Genomic DNA, 17,287 nt, shown 5'->3' on the forward strand with positions numbered 1-17,287 from the left:
AGGATAACATGTAATTGTATAACTATTGTCATGTGTCGTGATATATATTTCGTATGTAACTTGGCGAATGAGAAGCGTTCGATGACATTCCAACAAATGAGACAGGGGATACATAGTGGGCAATATACAAAATTATAAGTCGAATAAAACATGGCAAGTAATAAAAGATGAATAGAAAAAAACAAGTCTACAAAACACTACATCGAAAAGGCAGATTTTGCAAAACAGACACACCAAAATCGATATAAAAGATGTAAGACAAAAGATACATATCAATGTTTGATGATATACGACATTTGTTATTCATTCGTGGGATGTGTTTAAGCTTTTAATTTTGCCATTTATTTCGGGACTTTATGTTTAAAATTTTCCATGGAGTTCAGTCCTTTTTCGATTTTACTTTTCGATAGAATTAGCAGACAATTCAGATCAGGAATAACAATAAAATTAAGATGACTTTTATGCATTTAATTTTAAAAAGAATCGACAAATTATCCTATGAAAAGTTAGACATGTAAACAGTCAATGTAAATAAACTCAGCATAGATACACAGGACTGAAATTTTATATATGTTTCATCGATATGGGTTGACAATTGAAGAAGGAGTTGGTGTTAAAAAAGGTGTTAAATACATTTGTAATGCTAAAAATTGCTTTGAATGGATCCATATTCTTGTTTGAAAAAACAACAACAAAAAACCTAAACAATCGACTCAAATTATCGATAACTGCTAGCTTACAAGGTTATTAATATAGACAAATAACCATTTTTTTAATTTTACATCTTTAAGTAAATTGTTACTGAAAGGTTGAATACTTCAATTACAATTCCAAAATCCACAATGAACGATCAAATTTTATTTCTTTTAACTTCAGAAATGATATAACAAACAGAGATGTGTAATGATTGCCGAAGAAGTCTCAGTTTCACAACTTGTTCATAGTTGTTATTTTATAATTATGATTTAATAAATTATTTATTGGTAGTTGAAGCGTGAAAACGAGTTATTTCGAACATTCGTAAATCACATGTTATTCGTTTTAAGCAATATCATTTGTTTAATCAAGACAGGCATTGATCCTGTTAACTAATGTAAATAACAAAAACGCAATTGTTTGCATTTTTCACTTCTTTTACTAAATATTTTTTATATACAAATATATATAGATTAAAGTTATTACTATTATGATTGTCAAAGTCAGCAATTGTTTAATATAAAGTAAAATCACAAAAATACTGAACTTAGAGGAAGATCAATTTGGAAAGTCCATAATCACATGGCAAAATCAAATAACAAAACGCATCAAAAACGAATGGACAAAAACTGTCATATTCCTGACTTGGTACAGGCATTTTCAAATGTAGAAAATGGTGGATTAAACCTGGTTCTATAGCGCTAACCCTCTCACTTTAATGACAGTCTCATCAATTTCCGATATTTTTACATTGATGCGATAAATAAACAGACACAATAAATATAATAGTCAAAATATGGGTACATCAGTCATCATCGTTTAGCTTAAACCTTAACTCTTCATTAAGCACAACATTGATATCAAAGTAACTTACATATGTTCCCGACTTGCTATACAAATCAATACCGTGTCTTATGGCATGGCTGCGTCACTGCCCTATTTGTTTCTATTTTTCGGGGTGTTTTTTTTTAAAGTAAAATTAATATCAAAAGGACTTCAAGTGAATTATGCCACAATAGAATAGACAACGGAATTGAATGCGGAAAATGTTATATAATAACATAATACATCAAAGTGATTATTTTCTTGAGTAAAACTTTGATATTCTTAAAAATTGCAATATACAAAATGATATACTAATTGCAATGTATCTTTCCCATTTCATATGTTTTTCTTAATATATTGAAGTTGTAGGCAACAACAAAGGAGTAGATTCGGCAATGATCCCTATTTCCAACTAAAATTCAACGTGGGATTATTTGGCCGTTATCAGACTGAATCGGTCCAAGCTAGGACACATGTGTATTACTCTTTTGTCATGACGTAAAACAAAGTTCTACTTTAGAATTGCCATCAATTCAATTATAACAGGTTAATTGTCATTGGTTTTAAGGACCACAAACACAGACCGTTTGCAATGAAAAAACAAAACATTTGTTATATCTTTTAAAATGTTTGTGACTTTAACATTCAGTTTGTTGAAACTATCGCCCTTTTTTGCTCTATACCGAAATGTGGTTGAAAACAGGCCATATATTCAATTTCACCAACATCTAAATGTGTGGATTTTTAACATAAACATGTCAGTGCATCATACAAAAATTGGCTCAAAAATAGTTCTGATTCACCGTCTGAACGCAATTCTTATCTTCAAACAAGAGATGGACGTTTGAGACCAAATATATCCCCTTTCCAACTGAATTATTTTGTACTGAAACGATTATTACAATACATATATTTCATTTCAAGAAGCCTATGCGTGTAAAAACACCTCATTAAAAAAAGATTAAACTTTAAATTTCAGCATTAAATAACTTGTTCTGCAGTTTGATGGTACTCTCCTAATGATTTCTAATTTTAAAACTGTTCTGTTTAATTATGTTGTTGAATATCAGTTCATCGTATAGATATTGACAATGATAAAACAGAACGGCAACAACAGAAAAAAAGAGTAGTACATTACAGTTTACATATACGAGATAAAGCGGTTATCTGAACACCGGAAAATAGATTTAACCGGCGTCAATAATTGCTGACAAATCACTTTTGCAAATGACACATGACGATAGTTTAATCTAAAACCTTAATTATGAAGTAATGTAGCATGAATACGAATTGAATTATTTTGCACAGTCGTAAATGCTATACCATTTTGGCTTTTTGAATAATATAGATTGAGTTCATTAAGACGAGCTTTGGTCATTTTAACTCGTTACCAGTGTGAATAAAGAAAACACAACAGTTCGTAGTTTCCACTTCATTTACTCACAATTAATGCGAAACGTATAACAAAAGTGAACATATGAGTAGTTGTTCTACGTTTCATCAGTCGCAATGACTACCATTAAAACGGTAAAACTAGTCTACGACATTTGCACTTTTCAATTAATTTATCGATTGCCAATTATATGGATTTAATAGTACGTTCGTCAGCTTAGTTCAATTTTAATCTAAATGAATCTTTGTTAGTTAAAATGTTGCTTTTTTGTATTTGTACTGAAAAAATATCAAGCATCTGCTATGACCTTATGCTCCATTTACGTGTTTGTAACATATAAAACAAGAAGATGTTGTATAAATTCGATAAGCGACCAAATGACATAGTAATTAACAGCTATAGGTAAGCGTAAGTTTTTCAACATTGTGCAAAGCCCGTAGCGCATATCCAGCTTTAAAAGGCCCCGAAATCACAAATATAAAACAATGCAAACGAGAAAACAAATGGCCGTATTAATGTACACATAAATGAACGAACAAATATGTTACAAAGTAACACACGACAATTACTGAAATACTGGCTTCTGACTTAAGGCAGACACAAACATACAAAATGTGGTAGATGTTAGCGTAATCCCAACCCTCACTCTAAAATGGTTAAGTTAGCAAGGGTTCACTCGACTAACCGTAAAGTGCTACTAGTATACTATGCAAAATATAGTATATAAATTATAAATCAATAAATGATAACATATAAATATATAAGTTAGTAAATTAAACAAACTAACTGAAAAATACCCTTTATATACATAGCTCAATGACAGAAACACAAACTGATTTATGTTCTTTGCAAAGACATTCAATTCAGCATGTAATACAAACTTTAAATATTTCGAAAAACTAGGGATTTTCTTACCCCCAGGAGTAGACTACCTTAGCCGTATTTGGCACAACATTTTGGAATTTTGGGTCCTCAATGCTCTTTAACTTTGTATTTGTTTCGCTTTTTAACTGTTTTGATCTGAGCGTCACTGATGAGTCTTATGTAGATGTTATGTAGACGAAACACTCGTCTGGCGTATTAAATTATAATCCTGGTACCTTTGATAACTATCTGATACACAACACCAAAGAAGTAAAATATTAAGTAAGCAAGATTTGCTGGTAAGATGAGAATGTTTGAACTTTAACTTTATAGAACAAACTGGTTACCGGTATTAACCAATTTTAAATTTCTCAATACTAAAAGACTATTTAAAAGTTCCATAAAATCTTAAGAAATTAGGATCATTTGGCTAATCATATATAAAAACATCTCAGTGATTACTATTCCAATATTATACAACACAGTTTTCTAAGATATATAAAAATAAGTCACCAGACACTGCTGGATCCCAATTATCGTCACATTAATCAATTATGAGGGCCCTCATGGGGTTTTTGATTATGCGATTACTTGGCCGTTTTTTTAATGATTATTTAATTATTAAGCCAAATATTTCATGATTATTTGATTATTAAGCCAAATATTTCATGATTATTTGATTACCTAGGACTGTATTTTTAGTTTATGATTATTTGATTACTAAAGATAAGCAAATATTTAATGATTATGTGATTATATTGGCAAAACAATGGTGATTATGTGATTACTAGGACCCCCCCATGAGGGGCCTCAATTATGTATGTTTGTGTTGCTCATACAATATTGTCGATATAACGGAACTATAAACAACTGGCATACAAGTGGGCGTTTTATGTAGCTATGAAACCAAGTCTAAAGCACCATTTACGTTTCGTAATTTAAAAATAAAATTAAAATTATGACAGGTTAATTCAGTAATGACGTTGGTCGAAACAGTCGAGCGTTTGGTTTAATTTTTTTTAGGAACGTCCCCTTTATCAAATAACCTTGGAATCGGTCTTGTGTTTAAATGTTCTATCGTTTAAGCTGGGCTCATCAGAGGAGCTCGAATCAAAAGAGTTAGGAAGGATAAACCAAAAATAGTGTAGAAAAGCGGTTCATTACGAAGTTGAATTAATAGCTGTTTTATTTTACTAGTATGTGAAATTGATATTGGTATCAAAACAAATGAAATGATAAAGCACCCATTCTATGAATACAAAAATACATATTTGATCTTTTAAAATAGCTTGTTAACCAATAGTGATTGTGAGAACTGGACTTGCTGGATTTAGATCGCTTGTTCCTTAGTTGATGACTTGAACATTCTAGGCGTATTCTTGATGTCGTTGTGTTTCATTTGCAAATGAGTACCTGTCACATTGATGTTTGATGTGGTAGAAGAGGGACGAAAGATACCAAAGAGACAGTCAAACTCATAAATCGAAAATAAACTGAAAACGCCATGGCTAAAAATAAAAAAGACAAACAGACAAACAATAGTACACATGACACAACATAGAAATCTAAAGAATAAACAACACGAACCCCACCAAAAAACTAGGGGTGATCTCAGGTAAGGTGTATGTAATCATATATAATCATATATACCGATGTGAACTTTCTTTCCTATAACATGACAACATGTTTTGTCATTCAAATCATAAAACCGAAAGTTATTGTTATCTTGGAATTGTAATATTACCAAAAAAATAATTAATCTGCAGAATCTTATTGCATTAACATATAAACCTATCATTTTAGGATTTTCAATCCAACAACTTCAAACAATTCCATCTAAAAACAAAGTGTAATATCTCTGCACGAGACAAATGAAATCTAGTTACTATCAACAAGTAAGCAACCTCTCATCACATTAATTACATAATAATGAATTGGCAAGGATTTGAAAAGCAAGATTGATGTTAATCTCTATAAATATATCTCATTTTTCTCGACGGGCGATCAAACATAGCGTTAATTTTTCTTAGGATTCATCTGTGTAATTCATCTTTTAGAATTAAGGTTTCTTTCTATATGCACAGTATTATATACGAAATATTTCACGAATCCCTTGACATTTAATTCGCCCTGAAATTATTTACAAAAGCTGATAGATGTATATTCAAGCAATTGTACCACGCATGAAATATGCATGCATCGGGAAAAATGATTACGTATTTGTCATTATTGATTTGATTGAATGGTTGATTAGTTTGACAAAATACTGTAAATATATTAATTTTTGCTGCAGTGACTTTTAGCATTTTGCCTTAATATTAGAAATAAAAACTCAATCTGTACAAGTGTCTTTTTTAAACCTTTTGTGAAACATGATAAAATGCTTTGTCGTTGATATTGAAAATTCTTTAAGAAAAGGGATAATCAAGCCATGTTTTCAAAGCAAAAAAAAAAAAGAGAAGAAAATAATTGACAAAAATACCGCATTTTAAGGTATGGGGTAGTCCATGATACCTGACAAAATCGTTAGACTATATCACTCATCAGACTTAAGAAAAACAACTGTCACATTATGCTTGATTTGGCACAGACATTATTAAAAAAAGAAAATCGTGGGTTAAACCTGGTTTTAAAGTTATTATGACAGTTGTTTAAAGTTTCGCGAAATACTTTTACCTTCTCATCTTTTCTTAGGGATTTATATACTCATGCTTTGTAAAACTGAATTTATATTTGAAAAAGATATTACAAGAAGCCAAGAACTTTTCTGATATTTCAGTCGAATTTATTTTTAAAATTAAACCGTTAAACTATGAACCCGGATGGTTGCAAAAACTATGTTTGAATCAGTGTGATGTCTGTCTCTCTGCGCATGTCAAAATGATAAAGAATATGCAAACGCCCTTTAACATACTTATCAAATATTCTAACTAACAAAGTGTGTGTTACAGTAGCGAATAAATTGACGATCAGTTCTGCAGGTCTCTGTCACAATTTTAGTTTGAAAAAACATAGCATGCCCCTTAATGTATCCATGTCATCTATGCCTTCGATGTGTTTGAGCTTTTGATTTAGCCATTTGCTTAGAGACTTTCAGTTAAGAATTTTTCTCGGAGTTCGGTATTTTTGTTATCTTACTTTTTACGAGTTATAACTGTCCAAGACTAATTGGAATTCTTACAGAAAATTAATGATACTTTGTTATATTGTTCTGCAATACACAAGGACTGGTCGCGTATTCAACTTGAAATAAGAAAATATAAGATAGTTTACAATACGAAACGAGGTAAATTACTAATGAGATACCGACCATACAAAGAACAAGGATGTACAAAATGAAGGACAACGAGGTTGGCTTCAACAATAAATAGAAATAATTCCTTACAGAAAGCTTTAAAGGATTTGTGATAAAAACAAGTGTGAAATACTCCAAAAGAGAAAATATAACAGACGGCAACTTCCTGAATGGGGATAGACACATTTAGAACTACCAATGAGACAACTCTGCATCGTAGGTAAAAGGATAAGGAGCTAACCCTTTATCTGCTTAATGATCGCTTAACAATCCCTTATTGTGAACAGTGATATAACACCCCAACGTTAAAACAATTAAATAAATAACCGTGAAATTAATTGATAGACAAAAGTTTTGTCAGTTACAAATCAGCAAAGCTAAATATGAAAAATGATGTGTGAAATTCAAGTTTAAATTAAAACAAAACGAAATGAATTTAAATAAATGTATATCACCCACTCTATCTGTAGAGAAATAGATCAATTGTTAGAGTCTGAGTTTCTTTTTCAAATGACATGCTACAAAAGACATTCATTATAATTACATTAAGCGTATGTAATTCCTTCTGATGGATGATCAAACAAGACTCCAATTTTCTAGGGATTCATCTAACTAATTCATCTTGGAATGCAAGGTTTCTAATTTCCCCCTAATCCAACACATTGTGTAATGTATGGAACTTTTTCACATTTTAATATAGCATCGATGGTTTACAAATTTGCTTAATCTGTTTTAACGAGCTTTATAGTTCCTTTGAATATTAAATTATGGTATAAAGGTTAAAAGGTGCATTCTAGTATGATCAAATGAAATATGAAAATCCAGAGGATAAAAGAATAATAAAACTAGAGTCAGAATTAAAATCAAATGCACATAAATTTAAAAAAAAATAATTAATATAACTCTTAAAAAAATCACGTCGAAATAATGTTTTTTTATTGAAAAAAAAAAAAAAAAAATTGTATGAATATTTTCATCGCTCTGTTAATTCTTGTCGCACATGTTTCAAAATTAATAAAAATAACAGATGACATTTTTCTAACTGATATTTCGAGAGCAACTTTATCACTTAAAATCAAATAAATTAAAGGAACACAATAGTTTATTGATATTTAAATCTATTAAATCTAGTAAGACGGATACAAATCAAGATAACAACCAAAAACAATAGAGAATTATATAAAGTTCAAAAGAAGACATAAAATTGTAACTTTTTTAATAAGATCATGTTAACATTACGGTGAATATGTGCAAAGTAAAATAACAAAACTAAAAATCTCCTTAGAGAAATACAAACCGGAATGTCCGTAATTAAATGGCAAAACGAAAATCTAAAAAACATCAAACAAATGGATAACAATTGTCCTGTTCCTTACCTTAAACACAAATTTTCGTATGTAAAAAATGGTGAATTAAACCTGGCTTTATAAGTAGCTAAACCTCTCACTAATGCCAGTAGCATAACATTACATTATATCGACATGTTTGTGTGAACATAAAAAACAGACATGATAGGTAAAAATGTCAAATGTACGGGTAGACCAGTCAATATTTTGTTATCAGGATAGCTTGTTCCCTAGGGAAAAGCATGATATAAGTACAACAATAAGAGAAGCTAAAAAATACAACAGAATATAGGAATCTGAGACCGAACGGAAATATCAACGCAAATCCATAGCAGAAAAATAGGAAATACCTAAAATCCTGATCGAACAGTGATTGGAAAATAGAAATAACTACAATTTTCAAATGAAAAATCTAAAAACCCATTGCTAAACATTATCTCTCTATATCAAAGAACATTATTGATTTCTAAATACCATAAAAGTAATGTAATTAAATTAATGCTAAACTTGAATGGTACTGCTATAATGTAACTACTTTTACAGACACAGGAAATGAATATAACTTATTTTTCTAAAAGTTCAGCAACAATGCCAGTCCATTGATTACTTTACTATTAAACTTAAACCTTAATACACAAGCGAGATCTAAACAGCTGTAGCTTTGTAAAGCTTTTCCATTAAACTGTGTTTTATGTACTACGTCCAGACTTAATGTTTTGTGTATTAAATTTTAATATTAGATAAAAATGTACAGTCTTAATCTCAAGGGTGTTCTGTTTATCATGCTATTGAATAAAACTCAACAGACCGAGTTTTAAACAATTTTAAAGAACGAATCAATTTATAGTGCGTGGTGTGTGATAACATAGTGTGAGGGAATTCGATGTTTGCTATACCACTGTTCATTCCAGCGCACTTTATGACAATACCACTATATCACTCAGAATGAATTTTTTTGCAGTGTTTTAAAGATTGATTTTACTTTGAAGTCATTATTTATTTGTGAAACATTTGATGTTTTAAAAGGGCGAATTTTCTGTATAAAGTCAATAACTATGTAGACTTTTGAAGCCCAAACTTTCTATTGCCTTAAATACGCAATTGAAAGTTCCAAAAACTATATCGATAGAGGACGACATGTTTACGAAATTATAGCAAAACTTTTGGTTGACAATTTTTTTATTAATTATTGCAAAATAATGAACTTAAAATATCTGATATGTTCTCCCTACCCAATTTACCCCTATCACTTGTTATGGTGTGGACTGGTCATTGTTATTCAATGTTATACAATTTGATTGGTTTAAGTTATTATTCGTTTACCTTCAAACTATTTATGCTTTTCATACACGAATATTGATTAAATCAGAACATGCATGATTGTGTACAGTAACTCAATGACCTTCAAACTGGACGAGTCCATTTTGTGTTTTATCAATGAAAGTAAAGGTTTGAAAGGTAATAAATGCCACTTCTTCTATTTCCACAAAATTCTCCGAAATCACAGTTGATAAGTTATTTTTTAAAAGCCTATTGCGGAGAAAAAAGAGAGATTTTACAATTAAGACGTTAGATTTTGTCAGTTTTTACGGACTTAACTTGGATGTCTTTATTATTTTATACCGTTATACCTTGACTCATGACTAGTATAAACTATTCAAAATAAAAGTCTTAGTTTACACAAAAACGGAATACAGATAATAAGAAAATTAAATAAAAACACCAAACAACAACTATCTAAAGATACAACACTAAAAATTGAAGTCAGTAGACTTTTAAAAATACAAAAAACTTAATATTAATTTGGTTTAATAAATTTTTATCGGAAACGTTTCTCAAATTTCAATTCCTATTCCCTATGGGGTAAATGACCAATTTTCACTACTAATATAACATTATAAAGCACAAACAAAAATTGCAAATGAAACAAATATCAAAACGAGACTAAATGAAAAAAAATAGGTAGTCTCAATTTCAGGCATTGTGTGATTCCCAATGAGATATTTCGGACACTATTACCGACAATTTTATCGATTCTATCAGGAATAATGTCCGAAACAACTCCCCTGGGGCTGACAGAACTTCATCCTCCACTGCATCCTTCACGCCGGCGTAGTATGAACAGGAAGTAACTTCTTGGTCTCACAAAAACAAGGTCACTACTGTCAACCCCAAGGAATAGGAATCATAAAGTAATTTAGAATTTGGATAAATCCCGATCTGAACAATATAGAAAATGTTTTAATCTGCTTTACATTTTTACAGAAAGGCACAGAGTTACGACAACAGGGAAAAAGCCTGAAAATGAGATTTTATTGCACATGAATCAAGTTTTAAACAAGTACAAAGGACGAAGGATTTTAATAAAAAAAAAAACTGCAACCAATAATAACATAATAGAAATAATGTACAATATAAAGTAAACGAGTAAATAAATTCAAAATAAATGTAATGTAACGTTTCACTCAATATGCCCTTCCTCGTTGTTTTTTTTGTTGTTATTACAAAACAAATATAAACTCTAGTACACCATTTATGTTATTAAAGTCATTTTCAGCAATTGTCAGTGACTGGTTTAAAAACCAATGAACTATGTATTGGGCAGTACGTGTGGCATTAGTAACCTTTACTTAGAGTACATTGCATTAAAAATGGATAAGTATATTATAGATATGTCACTTAAAAACACATAAGAAATGGATGTTCATAAACAAATGCAATAACAAAATCGAAGCGTGAGGCCATTCAACTAATTGTCTTGAGCGGTTTTCTTTGTCAAGATCATATCTTTTTTCATATCAGCGAATTATGAAAGATAACTATGCGTTACTACACAAATAACTAACTTTTACTTTTACTTTTGATATTTAATGATGTTTTGACTGTATATCAATAAACAAATGGTTGCGATTGGCTGTTCAGTAAAAAAGAGATTACATACACTGTACTATATGATCTAACCAACGTTTACCACCCAAGTCCATAGTGTAATAACACCAATATGTCTTGTTGTTTTCTGTTATATACCTTTTACCATTTTATATTCTTTGGCAATGAAATTATTAGTTTTACCATAGTATTAAACCATTAAGATGCAAAATAAATATAATGATGCGAGATTTCAATTAATTGACTGCAAAACAAAGATCTCATTACGAGGTTGAATTGATTTTTGTTTTCTCATAAATTGCACCCTTTAACAACATATTAGAGAGTTGATGTACAGGGGATGCATCATTTACAAGATAATGTATAACATGCTATCTCCGACGAAAATGGAAACTTGACATGCGAAATATACTTAGCCTGAGACAATTTCAATATAATTTCTTAGTGCTAGAAGAAAAATCTGTGTCTTAATGTAATGAATTCTTCAATGGCAGTTGTCTAGTCTCAATATTGTCAAATCCATTTAAATCACTTCTTATCTGCCAGTCCAGGTTTCGTTTGCAATTTACGTACTTAGCACCGTCTCTATTTGACTTGGCGTGACTCAAAATATTAAAGACATGTGGTCATATGATAACTCTCAGACGAAAGACATTAAGTTTTTTCCCTTTAATAAATCACTGAGTATAGAAAGTTGAATAAAATATATAATTGTACTTTTTCATTCCTTTCTTTGGTTTTAATAAATACCATATCACATTTGGCTCTTTAGTGGTGTACATGATGCAAATTATTAATTTTCGAGAATTTATAAATATATTTGAAAAGAAGATACAAGTCTGGAAATATTTGTGTAGATCAGTCATACATGATTTTTTTCGGCGTCCCTTCTATTTTAAATCGTCTCGAGTAATTTAACCCATCATGACCGTTATGGAATAACCGTTTCACAGATGATATCGGATATGTTCCTTATTTCGTAACTACAATGCCCTTCCCTTTTCACAAATACAATCTACCGAATTAGACTTTTTACCGGATGAGTAATCACATAATCACATAAGCAACACGACGGGTGCAACATGTGGATCAGGATCTCCTTACCCTTCCGGAGTACCTGTGTTCACCCCCAGTTTTTGGTGGGGTTTGTGTTGAATAGTCTTTAGTTTTCTATATAGCTATGCTGTGTCTTCTGTACTATTAATAGTATGTTTGTCTTTTTATTTTTAGCCATGGCGTTGTCAGTTTATTTTCAATCTATGAGTTTGACTGTCCCTCTGGTATCTTTCGTCCCTCTTTTAAAACATGTATTGTTCATTTTTGTCCCAGATCAAACAGTAAAGTTCGATGCAAACTATGTTGATTAATTTAGAATTAGGCAATTAAATGTCAGGATTTAATTATCCCCTTCAAACAATAAAAAAAAATCTGTCTAATTTAAAAAAGAAAAAGAAAAAAAGAAGTCTATTGGTGTACTTTTAAAATTATGAGATTAAAATCCCCGAAGACCGCATGTGCAGTGTATATGTATCTCCTACAAGGCAATTAATCATGTTGACTGTCATTTATTGGGCTAATTTACCTAACTCAACAATTTCAACGCCATTTAAAGTAAATTATGGGGCTACAACACTAATAAAATTGACTTTTTACGAAAGAAATAATCACTGGTATTCCTTTAATTACGCATTTTTATTGTGCTTTTAAAATGGCGAAAAAATCAGCTTAAACTACCGATGACAATATTATTTTTAAAGATTTGTAATGGCTTGATTAGATTTAAAGACATGTGGTTTGATGCAACTTTTGGTGGACGATGCATTCCTTTGTGTAACATCAGCCCTGTAGTCAGCATGTATTAGTTGACAAGCTATTTATCATAGATACTTTTTGTATATTAAACTGTTTATAGAATAATAAAAAAAAAAACCAAAACACTAACTTTTTTCTACGTCCATTCATATATATTTATAGCCGTAGCCGTAAAAACTTTCAAAATATTAGGTTTTAAGTGCTCCTCAACTTCGCTTTTATTTGGATTTCCGACTTTAGACTTGGTTCCACTACTGAAACTTTTATAGACTAAACTCGCGTTTGACGAATCAATTTACAAACTTCATGTATATGACTAGTACTTGCAATAATGTGGAATACTTGTTTTAATCTTTTGAACACTGGTACCTGTCGGGCCGTTTATCGCTTATGGACCGGGCTGCAGAACAATAAATAGTGTGTATGTATAATGATGTCATCAACACCGATACATAATTTTTGGTTTTTTTTAATACACGTTCACGTTCACATAAAACAACTAGCATTTGATACTATTAAAGATTTGAAAATATAGAATTCTGGTCTCAATGTTACTAGAAATTGCAGTTGCGATTATGCAATGGAATTCACAGTGTATTCAATTCATCACACACAATCCTGAAATACACTTGACATATTCCAATCCAATAGAACATCACTTGTATTGTTGTTCTTCGTCTCAAATTCACAGATTAAAACTCCAACACGGAACAAAAGTTCACGCGTGATAACCTGTTCAAGACAACTGCAAAAGTCATGCTTGCATTTTATTTAACTAATAAAAAATTTCCAAGTAAAAATTAAAATGTTTATTCATCTAAAACTAGTATATATAATCTAAAGTAGGGTTTCCAGTCAATGTTTCAACAAGGCACTAACACAAGAGATATATAGAATACATTTCCCACTGATCAAGTTCAGTTTAAACACATTTTTGTATGATGAAATAAGTTGTTTTAGTTATCACATGTTCTATCTTTTTGTATGTTCAAAATTAAAAGTCTGAGCGATTTTTACAATACATAATCATTGCTTTCAGTTCTGAATTTAGTATCTCTGCTGACGATTGAGAAGAAAATCTAAATTTGAATTACATTTAAAAATCACGAGAGAAAACATAAATCAAAATCTTAAAAAAGCAAACAAATATCATGTGTTCAATTTATATACAATTAAATGGCTTAAATATGTAAAATATTTAAAGCATGCTTACCCAGCTAGAGCAATTCTTCGTTTAATGAAATCTAATGAAAATCTGATTGATTTAATTACGCCATGTACAATATCCAATATTCAAATGTGATTAAAGACAAAAAAGCACGGAAAATAAACATCCCGTTGAAACAATAGAAGCAAGTTAAATGTTATGCCTTACCTGGTCAGCTTTCGTTTGATTAGCGCATTCTTCCGTTTTCATAATGTCATTCCGTTTTTGAAATTGATTTTTAGTTGGAAAACATAAAAAGTACTGCGTTTAAACCCTGGATAAGTAATTTCCGTTTTAAATTAATTGAAACGAACGTTTCTCAAATAGAAACTATTTTTGAAGTAGCGTGTAAATTAAGGCCTGTCCTAGCGCTTGTGGTACATATTATAATTCCATTGATTCTTTTTAAAGCTGATTTCAAGGATCGTACAGGCATTAAATAAAGAATGAGTGACCTTATTTTCATACTGTAACTCACCCAAGGCGATGTATTTATTTATTTCTATAATTACGGAAACCAGTTCATTTAAGGGACTTTAACCTCATGTCTGACTTAAGAAACAAAGTATTAGAAACGAATAGTGATTGATCATTAAGTTAGTTGACATTTGAACATTTTCCATGGCAACAAAATAAGTTTTTATAATTTACAATAGGAAAACATTAATCATGTGTCGAATCAACAAGCAAGTTTGTTGCCTATGGTAAAAACACTATTATTTTCGGATTATGGATCGAGGCGGTCTACATACTAGAGTTGTTTGCCTATAATCCATCAGAATTCTAGATTTAATAAAAGCGTTGTATATAATTTTATTCTAATTATGATTGGTTTACTTCCGATACAAAGATTACTTAGCGATCCATGCTCATTTTAATCTTAAGAACGGATGGAAGAATTGTCTGCTAGTTCAGCTGCCAGGGAAAACCTTGTTGAAATTAATGGAAATACACCAAATGAAGGATTAAAAATAAGTAATCTGATCCATTTTAATAATATCTTATTTCATCTCTATAATATTTGCATTCCTCTGTAAGAAACAATAGAAGTTCTTATATTCTTACTACAAAATTGAGTCAACCTTAAATTATTTTCTTCATGTACAAAGGCAAGTATAAAGATCAGCTTATTTCCATAAAATGTAAAGACCAATGGTTCCTAATGTACTTCAAGATGACATTGTGAAAAAAAATCTGAATTTTTGTCAATTGAAAAATATAAATTTTTAAAAAATATATTTGTCCTGCAATGTGATATGTCGTAATGCGGATCATTTCTTGTAAACAAGCACGTTAAAAAATCGAATTTTGCGCGGCGGTCAAAACTAAGTACAAAGCAGAGTTCGGCAAACCATACCCTCGGAAAAAATAGACGTGGGTGAATTTTTCATCGAGGAGTCGCACGTTAGTTATTGTTATCATACTAATTTCACAAAGCATATTGTGGATATGCATATTTTAAAGATTTACCTACTTTTTTCACATTTACAAATGTAAGGTATGTATGTCTTAGATTAAATTTTAAAAAAGTATGTTTGAACAAATTGCTTGTAAAAGATGGGTACAGATGATCTGTTCAAATGATGTTGTAATTTCCGTTGTTTTCTTTTAAAAGAATTATAAAAATATCTAAAATTTAATTCGTATTAAAATGTTTTACCATGAGACATGATAAATAAAATATTTAACGTTCAAATTTCTAACTAGCCTGCAAACAAGTATTTTCTCCTTTTTTTATGACAACAACTGCCTACCGTAATATTGATATTTATTAAAAATACGTTGTCTTAATCTGCCGCAGCGTCAATTGTAAAAAAAAATCCCCTGCAACTTCAAATGAGCATGATCACTGAACAGTTTTATTGTTGATTCTGACACAATCGTATTACATAGACGAATAATATTTCCGTTTCAACATAGGTTATTATTTAATCCTGTAAATACTAAGACAGTCCCTGGGAGCTTGATGTTAAATACCAGTAACAAGGAAGCAGTGGATGACAGTCTATATTGGATAACAGATTTATTCAAAGTGAGATTCATACAATCAATATGTATAGCAGGGCTTGTTTTACAATGTACCGGAGCCTATTGTACGTTTGATGTAAGTAAGAGATAAATTGACCATAAATTCTTTCTTTTTTATGGGATGGCAAACTGTTAAGTAGGAATACGACATAGTCTGTCACTATTCACCTATTTTACTTCCTATTAAAAAAAAAGAGTATAACTCAGTTGCCCTTTCTGGTCTTATTAGTACACCTAGCATCTGACATTCACTTTAAAATGATGTCACGATAGATTCTAAATACCGCGACAAGGGAGCTCTCATATATCTTCAAGTAAATGTATATGAAATTAAGTCAACTATTCAATATATTTGTATAATGATACAAAACCCTTAAAACCATATATGCCTGTTGGGTGTAAAGTGATTGCTTAAATCTACTGAAAATAAAACTAAGTAAACGAAAAATGTGGTAATTTTAACATAACATTTCAACAATGACCACAATATCACTTTTTTCAATACAAATAAAATGATCAATGTCATCTAAAAGTGTATCGATCTTAGCAACTTGGTTGACCGTTATGGAATATCTTTTTCACAGATGATATCGGATATGTTCCTTATACATTTTTTACCGGGTTTGCAATAGCATGAGCAACACGACGGATGTCACATGTAGAGCAGGATCTGCTTACATTTTCTGAGCACCTGAGATCACCCCTTGTTTTGGTGGGGTTCGTGTTGTGTAGTCTTTAGTTTTCTATGTTGTGTATTGTATACTATTATTTGTTTGTTTGTCTTTTTTTTTGCCATGGCGTAGGAAGTTTAGTATCGATCTTCGAGTTTAAAGGTCCCTCTTGTTTTGTTTTGTTTTTTATCTTTATTCTTCTTGTCCCTCTTTTAAATGTATAGAAAACACATTCTTAGCCAAATCCAAATTAAGTTTAAC

General features: G+C 30.5%; 1 protein-coding gene across 3 annotated transcripts in view; it reads right to left on the minus strand.

Annotated features, from left to right (window-relative positions):
* LOC139502170 (orexin receptor type 2-like) overlaps window positions 1-17,287 on the minus strand; it is an 89,960-nt gene that overhangs the window by 36,498 nt on the left and 36,175 nt on the right. The window contains exon 1 of one of the 3 annotated variants that reach the window (XM_071291551.1): window positions 14,496-14,603. The exons of the other annotated variants lie outside the window; for them this stretch is intronic. The gene's annotated coding sequence lies outside the window, so the exon portion shown is untranslated. Of the gene's footprint in view, window positions 1-14,495; window positions 14,604-17,287 lie in introns of those variants that run through there. 3 annotated transcript variants of the gene reach the window in all.

This window comes from Mytilus edulis, chromosome 13 (assembly GCF_963676685.1).
Source record: "Mytilus edulis chromosome 13, xbMytEdul2.2, whole genome shotgun sequence".
In the NCBI taxonomy this organism is placed as follows: Eukaryota; Metazoa; Mollusca; class Bivalvia; order Mytilida; family Mytilidae; genus Mytilus; species Mytilus edulis.